Source organism: Odontomachus brunneus, unplaced genomic scaffold, assembly GCF_010583005.1.
Source record: "Odontomachus brunneus isolate Ranch 3 - 2012 unplaced genomic scaffold, Obru_v1 Obru_scaffold_016, whole genome shotgun sequence".
NCBI lineage: Eukaryota > Metazoa > Arthropoda > Insecta > Hymenoptera > Formicidae > Odontomachus > Odontomachus brunneus.
In genome coordinates, this window is record NW_022639466.1 from 3,112,396 (window position 1) to 3,135,313 (window position 22,918).

Sequence of the window (22,918 nt, forward strand, 5' to 3'; positions counted from 1 at the left end):
CCATGAGGACGGAGAAAATTTTTCTAAGGTTGAATATCGAGCGTTCATATTGATCCATTTGGTGTATTTCTTTTTTTCTAATTAAAGTTGAATTTTTTTATTATCTCCAGCCTGATTTTATCATATGTTTTCACAGTTTATACACCCACGAGGACGGAGAAAATTTTTCTAAGGTTGAATATCGAGCGTTCATATTGATCCATTTGGTGTATTTCTTTTTTTCTAATTAAAGTTGAATTTTTTTATTATCTCCAGCCTGATTTTATCATATGTTTTCACAGTTTATACACCCACGAGGACGGAGAAAATTTTTCTAAGGTTGAATATCGAGCGTTCATATTGATCCATTTGGTGTATTTCTTTTTTTCTAATTAAAGTTGAATTTTTTTATTATCTCCAGCCTGATTTTATCATATGTTTTCACAGTTTATACACCCACGAGGACGGAGAAAATTTTTCTAAGGTTGAATATCGAGCGTTCATATTGATCCATTTGGTGTATTTCTTTTTTTCTAATTACAGTTGAATTTTTTTACTATCTCCAGCCTGTTCTTGTCGTATGTCGTCTGCACAGTTTACACACGCGCGCCCACGACCAAATAGTTAAAAGTTCGAATTTTTCTACAGAATGGTACGATTCGAATTCGGCAGTGTCGGCTGGCGATGAGCCGCAATTCGTATCGCGGGCATGTCGGTTGCACCGGCACCGAAATAAAAGCGGTAGGTGGGCGGAAGAGAGGAAGAGAGCTTCCCGTTGCAACCCGCGCGCCCCTTTGTCCGACAGATCGCGATGTTGCGCACGTAGCCGCGATACACGGCGCCCCTAAAGACGAAGCTTCTCCTCACCCCCGGGGCGGAAGAATAGTGGTAGTGCTTAGTGATGGTGGCGGCATTGTGTCGTCCGAAAGTAGCTGCCCGTGCTCGTCTGCAACCGACAGGAAACCCAAGAATACCGGCAGAATTATCTGGCGAACTGGAGGACGAAAAGACGGCGAGGGGAGGGCCGGGAAAACGAAAGATATGTTGTGTGACCGCGCCACTTCCGAAAAGATAGAAAAGCCGTTATGGTTGTAGTTGTATTTTCGCAGAACTCTCCCCCGTCTATCCCTCTTCTTCCCAACTTCTCCCCCACTCCGTGAACGACCAGATAAAACTATACGGGAAGAGAGGAAGAGTATGTCTGTGCAGATATTTTTTCAACTATGGAGTTTATAGTACTTTATTAACGTAGGCCGGAGAAAAACAGAGTAAGAGAGAAAGAGAAGAGAGAGGGAGAAAGGGAAAGAAGGAGGAGAAGAAGAGTTTTGCGCTCGAGAAACAAATAAAGATAACAATTATCTCACAATATGTCTAATTGTCATCTCCTCGATATATAACTGTTTCAAGTGCTTGAAACTAGAGACTTTCAAGGTTTTGTTATTGTAGTTATCATTATAATAATACATTGAGAGAAAAGATATCTAAGAAATAAAGAGACGTTTATTACTCAGGATAATAATCTTGCAAGAATAAATTAAGATCAAAGTCATTGCAGGTTCGGTAATCGAAATCATTTAAATTTCTCAGAATGTCAGGTTTCTTAGTTTTACTTCCATCACTTTTGTATTTCTACGAACTAAATTTTTTTATACTCTTTTTTGAATTGCTCAAAAGATATATTCGATGACTATTAATAAATATATTAATTTTTACACCAATATAAAATATCTTTCAAATAAGAAAAAAATTAGTATCCAATAAATATTTTATATTTTTTAGATATTTTTCTTTCAGGACGATTAATATTATTTATTTTCTCCCTCTGTTTTTGTCGATCTGGTCACGTATCAGTCAATCAATCGATTTATCTATCTGTCTGTTCATTTAACTTTTCATTCATTTATGTTTAAGATAAGGAAGTCAACAGAAATTTTCGTTGGTGCAGAGTTGAATCACAAATAGGTGTGAAATAAAGGATGGACGACATACAGGGACGGTCGCAGGTTACTTGTAACATCGCGATGCGCATCTCTAACGAGAATACATTTGCGGGGCACGTCGGTGGTCGTATCTACTGGGTGTTCCAGTTTCGTCTCCGCAACGTTCGTGGGAACGTAGAATGGATTGAGGTGAGCACAAAATCTCATACCGTTTTGCTATATTCGCGATAGATCTCAAGATATTAATTGCAGAAGATGGATGAACGATAATGCGCGATACGGCTCTCCTCGTGTAGAGAATTTCCTCTCAAAGCAAGAGGAATAAATCTTATGTTTGGAATATTTTACACTTGCTGTCTATTGTAGAGGATTTTTCTAAGAACAAGAGTATCAATTTTTCAGTGTATCGCGCGTGATTATTCACCGACCTTCTTTAACCTTCTACCTGTGCTCTGGGTCTTTTTTGAGCAGTTTCAAAGTTCACACAGTTTTTGTAATATTCTAAGTACAAATGTGGTACTTCGCGACTTTTCGAGTTATTTTAGGAAAAGTCAGTACATAAACTCAGTACTAAGTTACTTTATATAATGCTAAAATAAAAGAAATAAAAAGATACATATATATCAATTAAATAGTAAGTTCTCATCATTGGGTCTATTTAGATCCTGAACATGGTTAAATTATACCCGAAACGAACACAGTTAGAAGGTTAATTAACCCTTATTGTGCACACTTCAATATAATCACATAATGGGCATACTGGGGTCTTTCGCGACCCCAGCTACAAAAATGTTTGCTACAATAAAAATTATTGTATATAAAATTTATGCATATAAAATTATTCGCTTTTTTTATTTGAAAAAATTCCAGGATATATTTCAAACATCCCTTTATATGACGGAATAATTTTTCTAGACGAAATTTGATTTTAGATGAAGAAAAAAATTGGAAAGCCCAAAAAACGTGAAAAATGACTTGATTTGCTCCAAAAATCATAACTGACCCAATTTTTAATATTTCAAGGTAAAATTTTAAGAAACTACTCTCAAGACATATATCTTTAAAAAAAAAATTAGTATAATAGAATTTTCAAAATAGGTATTTATTTTGAATATCGAAATTAAGATTTTTGTGAAAAAAAGCAGTTTTTCCAAAATATATAGATTTATTTTATTATATTATATTTTATTTTATAGATTTACTTTATTTATTTTTTCTGGGGCCTATTTGACCCCACAATAAGGGTTAATATCTCGAGATCTTTTGTGAATATCGCAAAACGAACTTTTATGTTCAGCTCAATCCGTTCTCACGAACGTTGCGGAGACGAATCTGGAACACCTTGTACACGTAATGTATGCAGCTGGTCGCCGCCGTGCGCGTTTGTCGCGCGCACCGTAAACGCTTTCATGAAGTTACACGTGCTCAACGGGTCACCTCTGCAAGCAGTCTTCACGGTACCATAAGTAATGGCGGGGATATCAACGACGCGCGAGTGGAAAGCGGGTGAGCCAGATCGTAGGGTGAATTGTGGTAAATGCGTTTCTGTTTGTTCCGTTGCGGCAAAGGGACCGCAGCGCGATGAGAAGACAGAGCGCTCTGCAGACGGCTGAATTTTCGCCGTGCCCTCCGACTCCTTATCCTGCGCATATTAAACTTCATTATCGTTCGCTTCTCCTGAGCAAAATAGAACACACAGTGCGACATTTCAACATCACGACGAGAATAAAATAATTTTTATCGTGGAAGAAAACGCAAATATGCCGTTTTTAAATACAGAATCAATACAGAAAACATACAGAATAGAGAAATACAGAATACATAAAGAATATAAAAATACATACAAAAAGAATACATAAGCAGATGCAGAATCTGTTCGACGTTCGTACGGATGATTACTGAGAGATCGTGTCTTTTGTATATTCTAAAATAAAACATGCTTACATTAGCTGAATATTTTCGCTAAAAGAAGCGAAAGTAATTTTTGAAGCTTCAGAGAAGAGACCGCATTCGGGTCAGGTGTCTCATTTGTTGTTGCTCGCGAATGATAACACAATTTTCGACGAAGTAGGACTTTTATATTCCCGCAACACTTTTATATTGGTGTTTTAGCGTTCCCGACAAAATCAAGCGCGACGGAAATATATTTGAATGTTTTCATAGAAAAGTTGATGGTTCGAGGAAGCTTTCATGGCAGTGCGAAATTGAGATAAAATTAATTGCTCGTTTGTCGATATTACACCCGACGCAATTTTTTAGCGGGGACATTTGATTGACGCGGCCGCACTGAACAGTAATAATTCACTCTCGAGGCCTGCAGAGACTGACAGCCTGCATGGATTAACTAATACTAGTTAATCATTCTTCCCCTTCTTATTCTCTTGGATTACATCTCTTCGTAATACGCCGTAATAAAAATGAGTCCGCACGTGTGTTTTGTCAAATCTTCTCACATTATATTTATTAAATCAATATTGTGTGTATCAATTTATAGATATCTCCTGACCAAAAGGACAAAAAGGAAATTTTATTGGAATATTTGTAGGAAGAATTGATGAGCTGTTTATCAATTGAAAAAATTAAAACGCCGTCATTAACAATAACAGAAAGATGTATCTTATATGAGAATAAGTTTATTTTAGAAAGAGAAGAAGAGAAGTTAAAGAAGCTAAAGGATTTATTTGAAGAAAAGAGAACGCCAATTACTTATGATCGGTTCATTGCATTTTTCTGTCAAATTAGCGAAAATATTCAGCGCTGCATTTGAAAACTTGGAAGAGGAACAAGAGGATTAATTTTATCAGACAAGTTCACTGAACGAGTCAGCTTAAGAAATACAAAACGGAATAAGATTGAGACACAGAACTCTATGATCCCAAGCAAACAAGATCAATCGTAAGTTTGTAGGAACCTCCTTGTTGTCCTTAAGGGGACTGGAAGGTCAGATTGCCTTGTTTTTTTACAATTTTTTATGACAAACTGAATGAATATGCGAATGTGTTATTTTTACGTGTATTTATGCAACATATAAAGAGAAGAGCAATATAATTTCAATGATCAAATATTCAATATAAGTATATGATACATGCAGTTAAAATATATTTCGTTTTTCTTTTCAAGGGCATCATCTTGCAGTAATATCTTGACTCTCGGTTCAATTAAGCTAAATTTTAGATAGAAAATTTCCGTAAACTTGTCGTTATAATAGAAATTGAGTAAAAGTTAACAAAATTGCAAATATCTTAATAGAATATTATTAAATTTTCAGTTCTTTTATAGTAAAAAAATTAATATTTCAAAATTAAATATTTTCACAAGTTTTGTCAATAGTTCACACGATAACGACAAGCTTACGGAAATTTTCTACCTCAAATTCAGCTTAATTGAACCACCGAGAATCAAGATATTACTGCAAAATGATGACCTTGAAAAGAAAAACGAAATATATTTTAACTGCATGTACCATACACTTATATTGAGTATTTGATCATCAAAATTATATTTTTCTTCTCTTTATATGTTGTATAAATAGACGTTAAAATAAAACTTTCATATATTCATTCAGTTTGTCATAAAAAATTGTGAAAAACAAGCACGATTTTCAGGCAATCTCACCTTCCAGTCTCCTTAAAGTCGGAATAATATTATAGTTATGAAATAGAAAAAAAACTGATTTGGCTTTAGTAAAGTAAATCTTCGATCGAAGTAACTAAATAAAATTAAGCGATGAATGAAGATAGAGTGAAACTTCTTGCAAGTGTATAAATATACTGTTTCTAGTGATAAATGCAATTTTCATTCATAAAATGATTGAAATTGAGCATATAGGCGGACGAGATATAGTTGGTCCAATTAAAGGCCGGCAAGAGGGCTGTGGAGATCTCTCACGGAGATTCTGAAACTACTAATAAAAAAAAAAAAAAATATATATATATATATATATATTTGATACGTAGTTTTATTTACCCTGCACTACTGAACAATTGAACCTGATACCAAAGCAAAATGGCTACGTTGTTGCGTATTTGTATTTTGGTTATTACTATTAAATTGTGAAAAAACAAGCACGATTTTGACACAATCTGACTCTCCAGTCTCCTTTAGTTCTGAGTCCATTCTTGAGACGAGTCTCACGTACTATATTATACATGTGCATGGCGTTCAACGTGCCGCGCGCAAAAGCGGCAGATTCATCAAATTACTTTCCTCTGTCACTTTGCGCCCCGCGCTTTTCATTTCGCGACGGGGAGGAGGCGGGGAGGAGGGCACAAAGAGCGCAGCGTGAAGAATCGCGGTATCATCCAATGGGGCATAAGTGATAAACGATATTATATGCGAGGGGTCACGTTAAAGCACGATATAATATAACGGCAATCGGAATTGCATTCGACTGGCGAGTAATACTTCCACAATAGCGGCCCGAGTGAGAGCGGCTCGCGTGATTTACGTCTATCGGAAAGTGATTTTGTTAGCGGGACGCGCTCTCGACGTTACGTTACAGTTCGCAAAAGTTCGCGGCATGCGCGGCATAAGCGCCGTATCCATTAATCGGCGGGCATAATCATCGATAACGAATGGAAATAAGAAACGGCGCTATTACCGGCCGTAATCTACGGTCGGAACTTACTCGGCGCGACTCGGATCGGAACGACTCCGGGGGATAAGGATTAGGGGATAAAGACCATTCCTCCACTTTAGAAGCCAGAAAACTTCGTAATGGGAATACGATTAAATTGCAGTTGGATCGCCAGAAAAATATTGCCACGCGATGCGGGCGGCAGTCGTTAATCTCTCACGGCGGAGATTCGAACGGCACCCGAACATTGTCCGAACACCCTTACGCTGATTCGGAAATCCCCGCTATAATTCGTCCCTGCATAACGCGTTCCGTTCGCGCCATTAAATTACATTATTATAAATTATATCTCAATACATTAAATTTACATTACATATTATATTACACAATCATATTTTATATTTAATTAAGCTACATTATATGTTTAGAAACGCATGCATAAACAATGTCGAAGCCGTATTAGAACTAGTTATTATTATTGATATTATTGAAGTTATGTTAGAGAAATTTTATCAAATATTTATATTGTTATTAAAGTTATCAGAGACTAGCTTAAACCGTTCGACATTGTTCGGGTTGTCAAATATTAGGTCGGATTCATATGTTGCTTAGACGATGACGAATTAAAACGAGAATAGATATGCGCGAAGTAAACGAAGAGACTTCGTACATAATATTTACATAATATATACCGTATCTTATCCTACAATATGTTCTGAACAGCGTATACGATAATAGATTTACATGCACCAGAATAACTGACCGCATCTCGAACTAATTATAGAATATCGATTTTCCTGGCTCCTACGAGCACTTCAATATGCAGTGCTTTCCAATGTGTGTGAGTTATTGGCAGGCTGCTTTAATTATTACTTCCGACAGTTTCGACAGGAAGATCCTAACAATTTATTTGAATCGAAATACTTTTGTTTAGATTGAATAAACAATTGCTTTTTCGTGAAAAGTTGAGATTTTCAAGAAATGTATATTTGTTCACACTCAAAAAGCACTTCTTTTTAACCTAAAAAAAATATATATATGCATATTAATATAGATATTTTATTTCTTTTTTATTATTTGCCTTTAGTATACTGCGGCATTTTTATAGGCAGATTGAAAAAGTAAGCCATTAACGTTTGTCTCAAAATTACTTCACTATTCTCACACGCGAAGTCATTAATCAACGTAGACACGCTGAAAAGATATTTTAAAGCAAATAATCTTTAGAAAAAGATATTTCTTCTTGCAACCAAACAAAAATATCTTTTTCTAGAAAAAGAGCTCGAAAAGTTCAAGATGTTTTAAGATTGAAAATCAGAGTTCGTAAAATACTACATGTAGAAAATACTAAGAATATCATTTGTCCAAGCAGGTTCAACAGAGAGATAGCAACATATCTATAACAACTTTTTAATGTAATATCTATTCAACTTGGAATTACACAAATGTTCTTTAATTATAGAATATACGGACGTAGAAACTGTGACAGTTTCCTCCGTGCATCTTTTGCAAATAATGAAACGACTGAGGTTGATTAATCAAGCGCGAAGTTAACATAAGCAATGGTAACCCTTTCAGGACGAGAAACATCTTTTGATGCTTTACGGCCTTCATACACGTATTTCAGAAACTATCGATCCGATATTCACAAAGATTGATATGTAGAAGTTTTTTGGGGTGCTCTTTCCAAATTTGAAGTAAAAAATGTAAAATTCAAAATAGCCGATCAAATATGGCGATTTTCAAGATGCCAAATTATGTAAATATGACTCAAATTCCGTGGAACTTCATACTCTCTAAATTTGAATTAGTGAAAATCTTGACTGATTTCCAGTTTCACCCTTCTTGGAGCTCATCAGTACCACCCAAACTTTAGTTAGTAGGTTGGGTCAGATATAAAAATTTTTTTCCTTGGTCGGCATTTTGAATTTCAAATATTCGATTTCAGTTCTCAAAGAAGTATTTTTGAAAAGTTTCATAGTTCAAATTTCACGGAAATTGAGTGATACTCATATTATTTATCATTCTTTCGGCCATATTGGGTCCACCATCTTGAATCACAGAATTTTAAAAATCTAAGACCAGATTCGAATTCAACGACCCCAAAAACCCATAGAATACGTACTTTTCTATAATTTCTATCTCCCCGAGCAACTCCCCGTCCTGAAAGGGTTAATAGTTAGGGGGATGGAGGCCCGGAAAATCTCCCCTGTCCTTTTCTGTCGCCGGTGTCTTCCGCGCCTCTTTCTGACTTTCAGAGGTGCTCTTCAGAGGTGTTGGCGCGATACACGCTTGTTTCATCTCCTCGCAACCATTCGCCGACCGTACGAGCCGCCGGCACGGTCACGAACGCCAGTTTTCCGAAAGTTGAAGACGATCGCGACACACGGCGCCGCGCCATTCGTATGCCGCTTGTCATTCCGGCAACGAATATGAGGCCGATGCACCGGCTGACAGAGCCGAAATTTCTGCCTCGCGATTCCCGATCTTTCTCGCCTCTCCCGCGGCCTTTCTCGCTTCGGGATTAGTTGAAAAGTTGAAAGCTACGGTCGGTACGTGCCTGAAATGGGAAAGTCCGTATCCTTTTCGCGCGCGTCTTTTTCATTTATACGGCGAAGGCGCCTCTGCATAAATGCGCCGGAATTTATAGCCGAAAAGCGCGGCGCCTTTTCCCCTCTCCCCCTTCTATTGTTTTGATAAAAGTGAACGCCACCTCCCTCTCCTTCAGCCTTCTCCCATTTTGAAAAAAGGGAAAGCCGACCTTGCTAAACCTCTGAGAGCTTATTGCATCTTTCTAAAAATAATTAATTAATTATACAAAGGAGATTTTTTAGGCTCGTGTGCAGGCACTGGTTACACCGAATAGAAAAATCACTCGCTATTTTGTAAAACAACAAGGTTGGTCTCTTCATAATTTGCTTTTGTGTGTGTTCTATATATTTTTTTAATAAATTTAAAGGGAAAAAGAACACAGAAATTATGACATTCAATCCTATTATCGACATTGTACAGCTTCAGAATTGTGGCGGAAATTATGGTTGAAAAGCGCGGCGACGTACTCCCCCTTCACCTTCTATTTTGACAAAAGGGAGCGCCAACCCCAATAAATTTCCGAGAGCTCTTCATCTCTCCGAAACAATAATTAATTAATTATACAGGGCGAAATTAAGCTTGTGTGCAGGCAAAACTTGTTACACCGAACATAAAAATAATCTGCTCTTTTAAAACAAGTTTTGTCTCTTCATAATTTCTTTGTTCTGTATGTATTTTTTTAATGAATTTAAAAGGAAAAAACAGAAATTATAATACAGAAACCAATAATTATCGACATTGTGCAGCTTGAAAATTGCGGCGGAGTTTATAGCTGAAAAGCGCGGCGACCTCTTCCCTCTTCAACCTCTCTTGACAAAAGAGAACGCCAGCCTCGATAAACCTTCGAGAACTCTCCATCGCTCCGAAACAATAATTAATTAATTATATAGGCCAAATTTTTAGAATTGTATGCAGGCAAAACTCGTTACATCGAAAACAGAAAACAAAACAAAGGAATTATTGCCATTTTGTAAAACACACAAAGGAATTATTGCCATTTTGTAACACAACCTTTTTGTTATACATATTTTTTAAATAAATTTAACAGGAAAATATATATCAAACGGAAGTAATGATTCTCATTCCGATAATTTTATCGACAGATAATGCAGACCTTCACAATGAAATTGAAAATAAAAATTTTGGTAAACCCGAATCACTTTCTTTCGTGATTGCTCGACCAAATCGAGCTCGATGAGCAGATGCACCTGTCTTTATATCTGTTTCGGACTTGAAATATCCGCAGACGTTTTTTTCCTCTCGCATAAACGGCACGTTCTCTCGGAGCCGAGCGAAATGAAATCGATCTCGGAGTTTCGCAATTCCGCCGGGCGAAAAATATCACGTAGCAGTCCTCGATACGGCCGAAAACGCCATCCGATCGCTTTCGATTAGCAACGTCACGTATGCCTCAGTCAACAACTCGAGTTAACAGTCAGCTTCGCTGCTGGTCGGTGCGTTTATTTCGAGCGCGCCCTCGGCGAGCGCATTTCCAGCGATGGTTAATGATACCATCCAGCTGATAACGCCGGCAATAAGCTGAAATTGCGTGACCTCATGAGAAAACTTCGCTGAATGATCAACAGGCCTGAATTCGTCAGCCCCGGGCACTGAATTCGATCGCTCCGGGTGTGTATTTGCAGATATACGGCCGACATTGCCGGCCACAACGTCGCTCTGTCTCTCTTCGTTGCTATTAACATAACTTGCGGCAACTTCCATTCCGTTATTCAGCCTCGATCGTTCTATCATTTGCAAAACACAACGCGCGCGAATTGATGTTCAGACATCTCCTGAATTTTTCAAACTTTTCTCCTTCTTCTAGAAGATGTTTAGTCACAACGTGTTTTTCTCTAAAGATTGCTCGTTACAAAATATTTTCTTCCAAACGCTATTTGACCCCTTCCGAAGCAAAAGAAATAAAAGCGAATCGTTTGCTAGAAAAAAAAAACGGGAAAAGACAGTTGAGGAAGTGTTGACTTGAAAGTGAAGTGAAAGCGATATTATATGCACGGAAAAAAAGATTTGGTTGAATTAACCAGATATCTGGTCGAATATGAACGATCCAGAAATTCCGATTGAAACCCGAATTCTGCTTAAGTTAACAAGAGTTTTGGTGGACTAACCAAACATGTCTGTTAAATAACTAGACATGTTTGGTTAGTCAACCAAACATCTTGTTAACTTAAACAGAATTCGGGTTACTTCAATCGAAATTTCTGGATCGTTCATATTCGATCAGATATTTGGTTAATTCAACCAAACATTTTTTTCCTCGTGCAACACGGAATCGATTGACTTGAAATTAATTCAAACGGAATTCGTGTAGGAAAAATCCACGAAGAAAAGAGAAGAAACCCTCGGTACACCGGAATATCTTACGGGCTAATGCATCCTCGCGAGAGGCGAACCTGAGCACTGCAGTCTCCCGCAGACACCTCATCTTTACCGGGACACTCTGTACTTATGCAGAATATACCGGAGCATACATTGCTTGATATTAAGCCCGACGTGTCTGACACTTCGCGCAGCGTTGATTACACACGGCGTGTAACTGGCAGGATAATTTAACTTGCACGACACTCGCCAATGACCCATGATGAGACAAACGAAAGCGAGTGCCACGCGCTCGTTTACTACGAGATCACAACTGTGTTATTCCAGCCATCTTAAGCGAGAAGAGGCGGTATAAGCCGCCGCTAATAGCTTCACGAGTTCCTGAGGAGGGAGAGTCCGTCGTACAAATGACGTAAATTGCACCGACACCGGCGGTGTACAAGAGGGAATAGCTGTTAGTCGAGATAACGGATCAGCAACTTCAGGGATCAATTCGTGAAAATGCGAAGAAAACAATTCAATTTTGAGGTAACATCTCTTTACGTTAGCTATGCGAGGGAAATCTCTTTGTGGGATTTCGCGGTGAACATTTATTCGCAATAATGTTCGTTATATTTGTGTCGACGACGTTTAAGATACATGTAAAAAGATGTAATCTCACCCTTAGCGGAATCCTCCTTACGTTGCGGCCTGAAGAGGATTCTTCTGAGACCAAAAAAGAGGATATGCTAATACCCAAAACAGTCTAGTTGCAAAGTCCTGTTTCTTGTAATCCCATATTCTAAGCGAAAACTTGTATCGAAAGAGTATTCATCCCCCAATGATATTTATTTATTGATCATCAAGGGATACCTTTACAATTTTACAAGTAAATACTCAAGCAATCTCAAAAAATGTCCCTTCGTCCATATTTATCTTTATTCAGAAATGGCACGCAACTTTCGTCAGCATGTCTCATTCCTCGCTACTGACGTCACAAATCCGATATGACCGGCGAGGTACAAGGAGTCTCAAGCCCACCACCGCGCGGAGAGAGACTCCCTGAGAGATTCGTCGACCGCGCGCAATAATTCGCCTTCGGCGCTCGCGTTCGCGGATATCGCGGGCGCGCGGCATAACAGCATACCCGACGCCGAGAATCATGTAACTCGCACGATCGAATCCGATCCCGAGGCTCCGAGCTCTTCTCCTCCTCCCCTCGCCCCTCCCTCCATCCGTCCCGCTTCACGTCGCCAACCCCTTTTCGCACGGCGTCGCGATTTTCCGCTCCGATCGTCCCCGTAAAACAAAGTTGGCGCGCCGTTTGTTTTCGTAAGCGTTGTTTTCCATCAGAAACTAAAACGGAAATCAAAATAACGGCGATTCCTCTGACGGTCTTTATACCGGCGAATAGTTTCGATTAATCCCGCGAACGTCGAGGAATTCTGCGTCCGTTATCCCGACGGCGCAATCAAAAGACCGCTTCCGATGCACTACTAAGGGGAAAAAAAAAAATATAGAAATATAGTATCGCACTCGAGGGCACGGCAGTGGAAGAGGCAGGAAGGGAACGAGGGAGAGCAATGTTACAAATGTAGATATCAAACGGATCGATCGATTCGTACATCTCTGTGTGTGTTTTCCTTCTTTTTTTTTTCAACATTCTTCACCCGTCCGATTGTTTCGAATTGTTCCCGTGCAAATAGTTATTGCACTTCCGGCAGCAGTCCGCCAAATGTTCATTACGCAGCACGGTTAGCCGTCAATGCACGTGACGCGTTTGTTCGTCGCGCGGTGCTCGCGCTGATACTTTCTTTACTCTTTAATCGATATCGGCGAAAACAGCGGTATTGTCGGCGGTAACACATTGTTAATGTTAATTGGAACGGCTGACATTGTCTTCATGCCATTATTGTCGAAAGCAATTATCGTAATAAATGCGGCTGTGTGCATATACGTGTGTGTATGTGTGTGCGTGTGTATAACGTTGCCCAAATATTTCAGCGATAACCGCGCGACGCTTTGTAATTTTCGCGTTGCAAAGCGACGCGTTAATTAAATTCAAGGATACGCCCCACGGAACGAGACAGCCGCTTCGGAAACACGAAATACGAGCTTTTCGTCGTTAGATGAGAAATTGCGGGCTGGCCACCAGCAGCCGGTTGCGCGCAAACCTGTTTCAATCTCCCTCTATCTTTCGCTTTCTTTTTTCGCTCTTTCTTTTTCGCCAAGATAATTAGACGCATTCAAATGAACCCGGAAATCCTCTCGCGCGCTGCAACGTCGGGGTGAATTTCGCACGTGCTTTGGCTAATTTTTCCTTTGCGAGAGAAACGCCGCGCACCTCTGGCTTATGCAATTTGCAAATCCTTTTTTTCACGCTCTTTGCTGAATGGCGGACTCGTGCGACGCGTAAAATTCTTTGTTATTAAAACGCAAATCTAAATTACCCGCATGTCGCACGTGCGGCTCTTCTTCTTTTCTTTTTTATCACACACAAGGAGGAACGTACAGGACATCGACAAAATATCTCTCTGAATTGGGGGAGATCTTGCCAAAGTCTCTCCTAATATAAATTTAGTGACAAGAACTTTGTCAAATACACAAAAATTCCCGAATGAGCAGATTCTCGAGCTGCTTGTTTGCTTTATAAAGATATTACTGCTATCATTTAGATTATATTTTGTGCACTTGGCGTTTGTTATTGCGTCTGTAAGGCGTTTGGTTAGTAATATTTTCCGCGGAACAGGGGAATAGAAGAGACCAGAGTTAGATGCTGTATATTTTAGAGTTTCGAAGTTACAACATCTCAGCAAACTAATTGTTATGATTGATTGTATAAACATGATAGAGGTAACGTTCTTCTATGTATGCCCGCCACGACTCTGTTAATCGTATATTTTGTTTAGTAATAACCAAAATACAAATACGCAGCAACGTAGCCATCTTGCTTTGGTATCAGGTTCAGTTGTCCAGTAGCGCGGGGTAAATAAAAAAAACCACGTATCAAATATATATATATTTTTTTTATTAGTTTTATTTAGTTTTATTTAGTAGTTTCAGAATCCCCGTGAGAAATCTCCACAGCTCTCTTGCCGGTCTTTAATTATGGGCCAACTTTATCTCGTCCGCCCATATGCTCGATTTCAATCATTTTATGAATGAAAATTGCATTTATTACCAGAAACAGTATATTTATACTTGCAAGAAATTTCACTCTATCCTCATTCATCGCTTAATTTTATTTAGATACGATGAAGAATATTAATAGAAAATTTTGAGAGGATCGAAGATTTACTTTACTAAAACCAAATCAGTTTTCTTTCTATTTTTTAACTATAATATTATTCCGATTTTAAGGGGACTGGAGGGTGAGATTGCCTGAAAATCGTGCTTGTTTTTTCACAATTTTTTATGATAAACTAATTGAATATGCGAAAGTGTAATTTTGACGTATATTTATATATAAAGAGAAAAATATAAAGAGAAAAAAAAATATAATTTTGATGATCAAATACTCAATATAAGTATATGGTACATGCAGTTAAAATATATTTCGTTTTTCTTTTCAAGGTCGTCATTTTGCAGTAATATCTTGACTCTCGGTGGTTTAATTAAGCTGAATTTTAAGTAGAAAATTTCCGTAAGCTTGTCGTTATTGTGTGAACCACTATAATAGAAATTGAGTAAAAGTTAACAAAATTGCAAATATCTTAATGGAATATTATTAAATTTTCAGTTCTTTTATAGTAAAAAAATTAATATTTCACCGAGAGTCAAGATATTACTACAAAATGATGACCTTGAAAAGAAAAACAAAATATATTTTAACTGCATGTACTATATTACACTTATATTGAGTATTTGATCATCAAAATTATATTTTTCTTCTCTTTATAAGTTGTATAAATATATGTCAAAATAACACTTTCGCGTATTCATTCAGTTTGTCATAAAAAATTGTGAAAAAACAAATATGATTTTCATGTAATCTGATCCTCCAGTTCTCTTAATAAAACTCAGGGAGAAGTATTTGTTCTTTAAAAGGACGATTTCGCGATTTTGTGTACCCACTATTTCTCTCGAGAAATACTAAAATATTAAAAAAAGCACTTGTACAACATATCCCTAGGGTCATACAGCCCCGGTCTCTCTCGCGGCACACGATGTAATGAAGAAAAACGCGCGTACCAACTGTCCCCGCTCTGATAGTCACATCGGGACGCATTTCATCGGCTGCTTGTTTACACGCGCATGGAATTTCATTGCACAGGGTAGTTTAGGGATCCACGAGTATGGCTGGTTATTAATTTTGACCATGAGAGGGTCGCAACGTGAATCTCGCCTAATGTACATACACCCGTATTATACACATTCGGGAATTAGTGCGGGCATGCGCGCATGCCGTCCCAAACCTATTTAACTAGATTAAATCAATGGGGAATCGGTGGGTCAACGTACGAAAATCCGTGCGCGCAGTTGCATTACGTCCCGAGACATCATAATCACATTAATCGCACCGAGCGACATCGGCGCCGATGCACAAATGCCGCACCGATTGCGCGACGGCGTCCCCTCCTCTCTCTCTCCCCCTCCGACTGATTATTCCCTCTGGAAATTCGTCGCGAATAGCCCGACGATGTGACGACGAAAATTGCGACATTTGTTTTGCGCCACTGGTTAACAGACCGACATCGAATCGACGTGTACAGCGCCAATTGATTGAATCGCGTACACACGAACGGTTAATAAAGTGCTCGAAGAACCGTTCTTCACACGTTGTTTCACATGTTTCTTCACGCACCTCCTCACTTATTTTCTTTCACTAGCAAACTGTCCCTCGCGGGTGTCCCTCGCGAATTTTAACGGACTTTGGACGTGTTGCGAAGCAGCAATGTATAAACATCCTGTGCATTTTTTATGTGTTTACTTGCGCGCTCAAAGCTCAAAAAACTTCGAAAACTAGCCGAATATACAATTTTCAGCGAAAAAAATACATCGTCGAAAATCATAAAAACTGGGCCGACACAAGCCAAAGCAGAAAACAGCGCGGAGAAATAAAAATTGAATATAAGAGCTTGATTTAATCATTGACATTGTAACTACCTAATATATAAAGGAGTTTCATTTAAAAGATTTTTATATAATATTTTATACTCTTCTTTTTTTAATAACGTGTAATCAGATTTTTAGTAGTTTCATAGTTTTGACTCTAATTATTAATAATCCTTCTTATTAGTAAGGCCTTGTTATAAATCAGACAAGTGCTTGAGATCAACTTAATCAGAATCAAGGAGTGAATTTTTGATCGGGATATATTTTCGACGACATACATTGGCTACATTGTGTGTATCGTATACACCGATGTTTCTATGATTCTTTCCTTTTATACACAGAGCGTGTCACGTTGAACTTGAAAATATCTCTGATTTTCGTGTCAGAAGAAATTGTGTAAAGAATAAGTATTGGAATCGGCCAAATCTCCTCCAAAAAGATTTTTATATGATATTTTATACTCTTCCCTTATAGAAATATCATACTAAGAATCATTGATAATTACTTATTATCCAGTATTTTTAATACTGAAAATAAGTAATTATCAATGATTCTTAGTATGATATTTCTATAAGGGTTCTCTTTACTTTTAATGATGTGTATTCAGATTTTTGATAGTTTCATAGTTTTGACTCTAATTATTAATAATCTTATTTATTAGTAAGACCTTGCTATAAATCAGACAAGTGCTTGAGATCAATCTGATCAGAACCATGGAGTAAATCTTTAATCGGGATATATTTTCGACGACATAGTCGTTGGCTACATTGTGTACATTGTATACACCGATATTTCTATGATTCTTTCCTTTTATACGCAGAGCGTGTCACGTTGAACTTGAAAATATCTGTGGTTTTCGTGTTAGAAGAGATTGTGTAAAGAATAAGTATTGGGATCGGCCAAATCTCCTCCAAAAAAATTTTTATATGATATTTTATACTATTTTCTTTATTTTTAATGATGTGTATTCAGATTGTTAATAGTTTCATAGTTTTGACTCTAATTATTAATAATCTTATTTATTAGTAAGACCTTGCTATAAATCAGACAAGTGCTTGAGATCAATCTGATCAGAACCATGGAGTAAATCTTTAATCGGGATATATTTTCGACGACATAGTCGTTGGCTACATTGTGTACATTGTATACACCGATATTTCTATGATTCTTTCCTTTTATACGCAGAGCGTGTCACGTTGAACTTGAAAATATCTGTGGTTTTCGTGTTAGAAGAGATTGTGTAAAGAATAAGTATTGGGATCGGCCAAATCTCCTCCAAAAAAATTTTTATATGATATTTTATACTATTTTCTTTATTTTTAATGATGTGTATTCAGATTGTTAATAGTTTCATAGTTTTGACTCTAATTATTAATAATCTTATTTATTAGTAAGACCTTGCTATAAATCAGACAAGTGCTTGAGATCAATCTGATCAGAACCATGGAGTAAATCTTTAATCGGGATATATTTTCGACGACATAGTCGTTGGCTACATTGTGTACATTGTATACACCGATATTTCTATGATTCTTTCCTTTTATACGCAGAGCGTGTCATGTTGAACTTGAAAATATCTCTGGTTTTTGCGCTAGAGGAGATGTGTAAACAATAAATACTGGGATCGGCCAAACCTCCTCCAATCACACAATTCATTCCATTTCCCTCTAATAAAACAACATAGATATTTGAGAATTTAACGTTAGGTGACTTTCGCTGTACACGAAATTTTATACCGGCACAATATTTGCTCGACATTCATGCTAATGTATTCCGCAATATTGATCCGCATTCGTTGACTTAAAAGTCACACGCTATTCACGCGCGGGCTTTCCCTCCCGCCGGTGTGAAAGGGCGCCTCTCCGGTAAACCGATCGACGCTTTACCTCGCGATTGAGCGGCTTCGCCAGAGTGATGACACCGGTGCGCGGGTTGACGACGAAATGGTCCGTGAGTTGTATGCCATATTTCACGGGCGATCCTTCGGGATCGTGGCCCTTCAGGACGAACACTTCCGTCCCGACCTTGGTCGATTCCGAGAGCGGCAAGCCCGACGGGTATCCGGAGGCATCCAGGATGGGTGGCTCGTTCACGTTGTTACCCGCTAGAACAACAAGAAAGAAGCGTTTGTTTTCGAGAGTTTATTGTTGGCTATATCGATCGCGCGCTCGTGAAATCCCTTCCGCTCGGTGCCCGTGTGTGTACTTTAGGAGGTTTATTTATTCCTCCCGTTAACTCCCTTACGCGCTGCAAGCCGCGCTTTCGGGACTGCTTCGGGGACGGCGAGTGAAATATGCAAGGTGTCCCAGAACCACCGCTGCCTTTGTTTTCAAACGAACGTACACGAGTTCTAATACGATATCGAGACACGCGAATTGTTCTCGGATAATACAATAAGAGCGAAAAGATTTCAGCGAGTAAAGCTCCGTGTAGAGCTGTACACACTTGTACGAACGATGCTTTATGTGTATGCACTGAGAGAAAAAATATCTGAGAAATAAACAATATTTATTTTCGGTAGGAACTAGTAACATATACTTATTCTTATACCGATATAAAATATTTTTCAAATAAGAGAATATACATTTTCTTAAAACTTTGGCGAAAGCGAGTATATATTCTATTTGAGTAAAAAAATTTAGATTTAAATAAATTTGTTATTAGTACTCCCCCTCCCCCAAATAAATATCCAAGTCATACAAAATATTTATTTTGTGAGTACTATATATTTACTTATTCTAATACAAAATATTTTTCAAATAAGAAAATATACAATTTCTTAAATCTTAGCTTCTCAAGAAAGCAATGGCCTATTTTATTTGAATATAAAGAACTTCAGATTTAAATAAATATGTTATTAGTATTCCCCAAATAAATATCCAAGACATAAAAAATATTTATTCTGTGAATACTAGTAATATATATTTACTTATTCTAATATAAAATATTTTTCAAATAAGAAAATATACAGTTTCTTCAAACCTTAGTTTCTCAAGAAAGCAATGATCTATTTTGTTTGAATATAAAGAACTTCAAATTTAAATAAATATGTTATTAGTATTCCTCATTAAGACATAAAAAATATTTATTCCGTGAGTACTAGTAATACATATTTACTTATTCTAATACAAAATATTTTTCAAATAAGAAAATATACAGTTTCTTCAAACCTTAGTTTCTCAAGAAAGCAATGGTCTATTTTGTTTGAATATAAAGAACTTTAGATTTAAATAAATATGTTATTAACATGTACCGTATAAATATGTTTTATCTTTTAGACATTTTTCCTCTTAATGTGGCGTATAAGTATACATAGGACGTTCCAACTCTCGCGGGAAACCTCTCAAGACCAGATTTCTTATGGAAAAATTGGGGAACCAGAATTTTAATACGAAAATGTCGAGAGAGGGGCTGTAGCAGTTTTCAAGTAACGAACGATTAAAGTTCACCAACCATAATGGCCAAAGTTCGCTTAGGTACGATATAACGTACAGTAACAAGCGTGCACACATGCGTGTCGCAAATTTTCCACATTGACACAAAAATTATATGCATACGAAGATAAATTCGTTTTTGTTGTTACGTATAAATGAATGTTTCGTATGAATAATTAATATCTGTATAATGTATAAATGTATAATATATAACAGTGTCGTAATGCGGGAATAATAATATTGTAATAATGCATAAATATATCCGCATGATGTATAGATATTAATATCGTACGTATAAAAACACTGCAAGCAAACTATTCTTCACAACATAGAAGGTCACAAGTGAATCGCCACATGATGCTTCTCTCAGAGCCGATTTTTCAATAGTACTCTGAGAAAAAATATTTAAAAATTAACTAATATATTAATAAATTAAATAATATTTATTAATATTTATTAGGTGAGTATCATTAACATATATTTATTTAAATCAAAATTCTTTTCATTTAACCGAATATTGTTTATTCGGTTTGAATAAACAATATTCGGTTTAAATGAAGAGAATTTAAATAAATATATTAATAATACCAACCTGAATAAATGTTTGTTAATTTTTAAATGTTTTTCCCTATGTAGATTAAACTTAGATTTAAGTTCAAACTCTATTCTAACAATGTGTTTGATGTTTGAAACTCAAAGTTGAAACTCAAAGTTAAACTACTATCAAAAATCGGTCTCTATAGAGTTTACTGCGATTTTTTTATAATTTCTAATTTTTTGTTTAATCATGTATTCTAATTCTAGAAAAGTTTTTATTTGTGAATAAATTGAAAAATAAAGGTTGTGAGCAAATGAAATGACTAGGAGTGAAAGATTACAGCGACGTATCGTTGCGTCGTTGTCGATTATCGCGCTCATCTCTAATTGCAAAGTTACGCTCATTTCTTGAGACACATGCCAATATTCGGAGTTTCGATTCCGATGACTGACGTGAGGATGCGCGACGTATTAATTAAGATTTGTATTAGACAGCGATCATCGAGTCTCAATCGGCGGATACAATCACCAAGACACACGGCATCGCACGTCACCGCACATCCATTGTGCCGTACACGTGAGGTTGCAGTCGTTGCGCGATCGATTAAAGTGATTAAGGCTACACGAGCTGAACAGATTATGATTGATGTGTCTGTCGCGCGGGAATCGATTTTTGCGCGTCGACATCGCCGCCGATCTGTTTGTAATCAATTTCGCCTCGAAATCCGGAGCTTAATGCTTTCGTGCTCCTTTTTTCGCGATGCGCCCAATCAATAAGGTGAACTCGTGTGCTTCGTGAACGTCGAAGAAAACATATCAGAACGTCGGGAGTTTCTTTCGGTCTCTTTTGTATGATATTGTATCATCACGTCGTTTAAGACTTACAAAAAGAGATCCTTCGGGTACTTTGAAGATGAAGACTTCACGAGATGATAATTTTCCCATTTACGAAGGAAACATTGAATTTTCCAAAAAAGAAATTCAATGTTTATCACGTATATCTTCCTGAAGAAGGAATAATTTTAATTCTCTATAACACGTCATTGATTTAAATAAATATGTTATCTATTGAATAAATATTTTTTAATTTTTAGATATTTTTTCTTAATATATATATAAAAGTTATAACCCCTATTTTTGCGATATAACAAAATGGCAGTATAATATATTTTTTATTTTTCAACTTATTTTTCAAATGTGATTCGGCTATATTGGTTTTGCCGTATTGAATTTTCATATTATAATTTCAAATTTGAAATCAGAGATCGAAAAAACCTCGAGTTTCGTTTGAATCCAATCAGTTTTTTTAAATTCAAGACCGCTATATTGGATCCACAATCCTGAATTTTCGAATTTTGACTTCAGATTAAAAATCAGGGATCCAAAAAACGTTCAAGAACCGAGTTTCATTAAAATTGAAGTAACAGAAAACTGCATGCTTCAAAGAGTTAAATAAATTTTTTAATTAAAATAAAAAAATATATTATACTGCCATTTTGTTATATCGCAAAGATGAGGCTGTAACTTGCATTCTGTGACACCATATACAATATGTTAGCATAAGTTTTGAACCAAAACTAGTGAATCACTTCGAAACCTTTACTTGTAAGGAAAAATATCTAAAAATTAAAAAAAAAAAATATATATATATATATATATATAATCCGCATAATTTAGTATAAAATTGTAGTATGTCAGAGAAACTTGTCCTATAGTTACCAGAAACCAAATTCAAACTCTGCGAGATTTGAAACGCGAGTGGACCTCGGGCTCTACAATACACATCAAAATCAAAGCGACTCGTGTATCCTTTTATAAACGATTGTTCGTCAATCTTACGACGAGGAAAGAATCGAATGGATTCCAAATCGATTGAGATATCGGTGCACGGGAGAAATGGCGGCGTACCAGTGGGTCACCACCCTGTACACGCTATCGCGTGCTCTATCCGGGGAAACGCCGGATAAACTTTGTTCGCGGCGGGTCACGGCACTTCGGGACCCAAAGAAGCTGCAGGTCCCTGGCCGCTAATTCGACGCTTCGAGGCTGGGGTCTCGACCTCGTAAGCCCGAAAAGTCGTAAAACTATTACCAAGTTAGGACGAACGAAATGTCTGCCCGCTCTCTCTATCCCCCTCCTCACCCCCCTTTCTCGCCCCATCGCTCTCTCCCTCACGCCGTTTCGCCACCTACCGCATTTTCTCCACCGCGGAAACTTTCTTCGTCGAACTTCCGGCGCGGCCGGAAATTGTAGCGAACGTAATAGATACATCGCGGACTTTAAGGTCGGTCAACGAGGCTCGCCATACTTTTTTACGGGCCCATTCGCCGCGGTAGGTACTTCGGGGTCGCAGCTGTGGTTTCCTAGACCTCCCTCCTCTCGCGACGATGACTATGACGACCACCAACAACCATGACAGCGATGATGACGACGAGGAGCATTCTCTCTCTCTCTCTCTCTCTCTCTCTCTCTCTCTCTCTCTCTCTCTC

At 37.4% G+C, this 22,918-nt stretch overlaps 1 protein-coding gene across 1 annotated transcript in view; it reads right to left on the reverse strand.

The window, feature by feature from the left end:
- LOC116841498 (cadherin-87A) overlaps positions 1–18,561 on the reverse strand; it is a 38,878-nt gene extending 20,317 nt beyond the window's left edge. Inside the window, exon 1 of the mRNA XM_032809502.1 lies at positions 18,345–18,561. The gene's annotated coding sequence lies outside the window, so the exon portion shown is untranslated. The remainder of the gene's footprint in view (positions 1–18,344) is intronic.
- Between the last annotated feature and the right edge of the window lie 4,357 nt (positions 18,562–22,918).